The following is a 5,667-nucleotide window of genomic DNA, read 5'->3' on the forward strand; positions in this document are numbered from 1 at the left end:
TGTTGTTAGGGGAAAGTATTCCAGCACTCTAAGACATATACTGTTCCGAGTGCCAGGCCACAGAGATATTCCAGGGGAACTTGAACATGTGGATATGCCTCTAGCGACATGTAAGCAAGGTCTACAGGGTCAGGCCCGAAGTACAACGAATAATAGTTGGTCACAAAGAGGGGGTTGTGGGGATTCTAAAATTATGTGTCTTAACCAGACTTGAAGAGGTCTACCGGTTTGCTGTCGCTGTCTAGAACAGACGTCTCTGTTATTGTGTCGGTTTTCACAGGTAACTGTTTGATCGGAAAAATGCTGATGGCCTAAATTTTGCCAATAATGACTTTTGCCGAAGCTGTGAGGACTTCGGGGAAGAAAAGTCTATAGAACATCAGCTGTGTGTGTGTCCCACACTGGCAGTCTGAAAAAATTCCACTTAAGGTTCTCATTTCTTTGAAAACTAGACGACATCTTCCTCGTACTGTTCCTGTGGTATTCCAACGGACGAAATGCCTAAGTGAGTCTGAAGGCAGACTGCCACTTAAACCTAACCTATACGCTCACAAAAAAGTGGAGCTAAAATAAAGTAAAACAGTAAGTGAAGGCAAAAGTCGGGTGGTGCCGACCATATAATATTTTACACTTGCACTACAGGTACAAAGTGGGAACTATATCTAATCCTGAAGCAATTTTGTTGGACCTCGGCGGATGGTCAAACTGTAATAAATACGGTTGACAAATTACAACATTATTGCAAATTAGCCGAAATCTGACCAACATATATATGGGAGCTACATCTTAATCTCAACCGATTTTGACCAAACTTCTTAGATATTGTGGTAGGCATCGAGGAAAGAGTTGTGCACAATTTTGGTAATATTGGTCAATAATGCGCTTGCAGTGACGCTAGAAGTGAAAATCGGGCGAAATACATATATGGCAGCTCTATATAAGTCTGAAATTCACCAGTAATATTAAAAAGACATTAGAATTTCCTTCCTGCCAAATTTTGAGATAATCGGTTAACAAATGAGCACTTTATTGCAATATTAATCCAAATCGGACGAACATATATATGGGAGCTATATCTAAATCTGAACCGATTTCGACTTATCTTTATAAATATTGTGGAATTCGTCGAGGATAGCGTTGTACAAAGTTTTGGGAAGATTAGTCAAAAATGCGCTTGCAGTGGCTCTAGGAGTGAAAATCGGGCGATAAACTAACATGGACAGACGGACAAACAGACTGACAGACGGACATGGCTATATCGAATCAGAAAGTGATTCTGAGTCGATCGGTATAATTATCAATGGGTCTATCTCTCTTCCTATTGGGTGTTACAAACAATTGCACTAAGTTATAATACCCTGTACCACAGTAGTGGTGAATAGTCCTAATAACTAAGCCAATTCTGATTTAATTTGGTTAAATTTGATTAAAACAAGAAAACATTGCAAGCTTTTTGAAAGATTTACTAATCTGTAATTAGTGGGGAACCGAATATATACGCAAATTTTGCCCATGAACATTTCACTAAGAACAGGAGCAAACTTTTTCCGTTGAAGTTTAAGCTCAAAGGGGCCAGTTGAGAAGTTTTTACATGGCTGCTATACCAAATAGTACAGTACCTCACAAATGTTACCAGCATTATGAGGGGATAACCACCGCTGAACCTATTTACTGATGTTCTTGCCAGGATTATAACCCAAGCGAATGGTGTCATAGGCGGACATGCTGACCTCTGCTTTACGTTGTCGAAAATATATGCACTTTTTGTTATATTTAGGCATAATTTGGTGTAAAAAAGCGAATTTTTAATGCATATCTGAATTATGAATTTTTTATGCTAGAAATATGCAAAATGTACGAACAAAAATAGACAAGTTTAGAATCTGAAATAAGTTATTTCTATATTTTAATATAGCTTCCATATAGATCGATCTCCCGATTTAAGGTATAAGGCCAATTAAAGCCGCATTTGGTTTTTTCGACTTCGCTGAAATTTGGCACAGCTAGTTTTAAGTTCCTTGATATCTGTGCCGAATATGGTTCAGATCAGTCTTTGTCTTAATGTAGCCCCCACATAGAGCGATCTACCGATATAGGATATAAGTGCAATGAAATTTGCATTTTCATCCGATTTCGCTGAAATTTGGCACAACCCGTTGTACTAAGTTATTTTATATATATGGCGAATATGGTTCAGATCAGTCGATATCTTATATAGCACCCATGTAGGCCGATCTCCCGATTTAAGGTATTAGGCCAATAAAACCAGCATTTTTTATCCGATTTCGCTGAAATTTAGCACAACCCGTTTTACTAAGTTCCTCGATACCTGTACCGAATATGGTTCGGATCAGTCTATATCTTAATATAGCCTCCACAATGACCGATCTCCCGATTTAAGGTATGAGGCCAATAAACGTCGCATTTATTACCCGATTTCGCTTAAATTTGGCACAGTGAGTGACACTAGGCTTTTTAACATACGTAAGGAGTATGGTTCATATTGGAAAACATTTGGGTACAGCTGCCATATGTACCAATCTCCCGAATTATATTATTGGGCCTTTAAAGGGTGCATTTAGTACCTGATTGCGCTGAAAGTTAGCACAGTGAGTGACATTCATGACGAATATGGTCCAGATCGGTCGATATCTCTATATTACCCCCATATAGACCGATCTCCCGATTTGAGGTCTTAAGTCCATACAAGCCGCATTTATTGCTTGAATTTAAAAGAAAGAGTTATACCATACTTTATGGACCAACAACTTTAAATCGGGAGATCGGTAGCAGTTATATCAAGACATGATCCGATCTATACCAAAATCCTTGAGAGATCTTACAAACTCACTGTTTGAAATTTCAGCAAAATCCCTTATTAAATGGGTCCAGAACCTTAAATCGTTACATCGATCTATATATCAGCTATATCCAAACATTGTCCGTTCTGTATCAAAATTTAATTTAAAATTTCAGAGAAATTAATTAATAAATGTGCTATTTATGGGCCCAAGACATTTTATCTATAGTGTCGTAATGGTTCAAAAACTGATTGAACAGATTCTCAAATACCTTTCATTTCAGCCACATATTGACCCCATCTGTCTGAGCCAGTTTTGGTTGCGGCGTTCCTCCATTAGTTTGATCGGAAATTTATTTACTAAATAAATGTTTTTGGGTTATCTTAATGGTAACCCATCTTCAATATCTGGCGTTTTTAAAGTCAACAAATATTCAAAATAAGCAAAAGATATTCAAAATATGCAAAAAATTCTTAGCGTTTTTTTAATGACCATTCGATGAAACGAGCCTCTGTGTTCTTATTTTTTCCCGATACTTGATAAAATTGTATGCATTAGCATATGTTTCCGATGTCTAGTAATTAGTGACAATAAGCTCATAAACTTGGGCTTGGGATGTGATTTTACTTAACCAAGTTTCTTCTCAACAAGTTAAGTATTCCTTCAGTAAACCACTTTTTCAATAACCCACAACAAATATGTTGTTGTTTGAGTTCAACATTTCTTACAAACATATTTTCTTCAAATTTAATTAAAATTTCTTAACAATGGTAAACGAATGTGCCAAATTTGAGTAGTATTGAATAAACTTATTGTAAATCAAATACAAGTTTTAGCCTAAAATGTTGTTAAAAGGAAAATAGTTGACATGTTTTGCAACAGAGATGATTATATTATCAATTTCTCAGTTATACCAAGCATAGCTTTAATTTTGTTAAAAATTAGTAGTCATGCCATAATCACTCAGCTTTACTCATAATCACAGCTTTATTTTGCATAGAATGATTGATCCATGTTAGAAACCCTAAATGAGACGATCTTAAAAACTACGAATTACTTTTCAAACTCCTACTATTGAAAAACATTTTTGCGGACATTTCTTTTAAAGGCAGTTCTTTCTGTCTAACCAAGGCCCTCCCACCATTTCTGGTTGCAGAGTCAATGCGTCGAATTAACAAATCTCCGTTTTTTTGACAAAACAGTTTATTTCACTGTATGGCTCTAATTAATTAAAGAGTGTTTTTGGCAAAACAACATATTTTAATTTATTTCCACTTTTTTATTAAATGCCAGTTTCACATAAAACAAAATTCGACAAAGAGAGCACTTATGTAATTTTTTGCTTAAAATAAATTTGACAAAACAATATATAACTATTTCTGCAGTTTAAAAAAGCTTTAAATACTTTATCTTATTGGCTGTCAATATTTGCTTACATTTTTCGCTCTCCTGTTAAATTCATATTATCGAGATGTGTTGTTTTGTCAAATGTCCACACATGTATTACTGATACAAATTCTTTTTTAAAAAGAAAAATTCGCATTTAACAATTTCCTTTGTCTTTGGGACAATCTATACGTTTACGAATACGTATTACCTGCGCTATAAAACAAGGGGCCTTCCATATGATGTTGTTATTGACAACTACCTGGGTTCGTACTAAAAACAAATATGCATGATGCGCAGGGTCATCAACCATTCAGAGCAATACACATGCTACATGTGCCGCCGACAAAAAGGGGTCATCTTTGTTTCGCAACCACACAGGTAACAGCTTAAAACCATGCAAACCAAACCCGAGTCGCAGTCATTACAACGCTCAGTCTAATGTACGCATTTTCCAAGAGAAGTCATCGCCGGAACAAACAAAAAGTGTGATATAAACTTGCAAGGTAAATTTGGCGAGGATCTAATCTCTCTTCTTTCTGTTAAAATAATGTTTTTCTTTGTCGTCTCAGAATACAATTGCAGGAAGAAATGTAATATGCCGCAATTGCAGTGGTCTAGCCGAAACAAGAGTTATCAACGCTACTTCTCAGAATAGCTTGTACATACATCATGAAGCGTGACACGGCTCGATATTTGCTGGTCATCATTTAACTTTGTTTGCAGGAACTTTTAAAAGTGACATGCGAACTACAATTTATGCAGCGATGGAATATTTTAACGCAGATGATTTATACTAATTAACGCAGAGGGGCGGACACCTTTCTTGGTAAGTTTTAGGTTGAAAATAAAACTATGTATCTATGCTGAAAACTTTTATTTCCTTTTCAACAGTCTATAAAATATTGTGAATATGGCGTAACGAGACTTCTGTGAAAATATCCTATGCGACTTAATTAAAATTGGTAATTTTTCCAAAGCCATTGGAAACTAAAATTGAAAACGTTTTGCTTTTATTCGTTAAAAAAAAGTTTGTACAGATTTATTAACACACAGTAAACATTTTATTCCACCAATTATTTTGAGTTCAAAAAATAAATTAAAAATATATTACACGATTGGTCATCATATGCACCGAATAAATAACAATTTAGTTCCTTTTAGTTAATGTTGAACCATAACGAAGTTAAAATGATGACATTATTTATTAGGTCTGCATCAACTTAAAACGAATAAAAATGCTTTAAGCGCTCTATGAAGTTCAACTTTAGTTTATTTTAACTTAACCGTTGGTTCACTTTTTTTGAGGGCACGTTTGTTTCTAATGAGAGCTGTTTCTTCTATCAAATCAATTTGCAATGAATGATAAAAAAATGACGAAAAAAAAACATGGCGTTTATAAAGATTCTATTAGAAAAGTTTTCGTTCTTATACATGATGTGCTTATATCCGTTCCATACTCTATAAACACAAAACACAT

General features: G+C 35.1%; 1 long non-coding RNA gene across 1 annotated transcript; it reads left to right on the forward strand.

The window, feature by feature from the left end:
- The first annotated feature begins 4,290 nt into the window (after positions 1-4,290).
- LOC106083282 (uncharacterized) lies at positions 4,291-5,247 on the forward strand. The gene is made up of 3 exons (XR_001220614.2): positions 4,291-4,693; positions 4,760-5,016; positions 5,082-5,247. It is a non-coding gene; the product is annotated as an uncharacterized LOC106083282 (long non-coding RNA).
- Positions 5,248-5,667: the final 420 nt, after the last annotated feature.

Source organism: Stomoxys calcitrans, chromosome 3 (genome assembly GCF_963082655.1).
Source record: "Stomoxys calcitrans chromosome 3, idStoCalc2.1, whole genome shotgun sequence".
Classification (NCBI taxonomy): Eukaryota; Metazoa; Arthropoda; class Insecta; order Diptera; family Muscidae; genus Stomoxys; species Stomoxys calcitrans.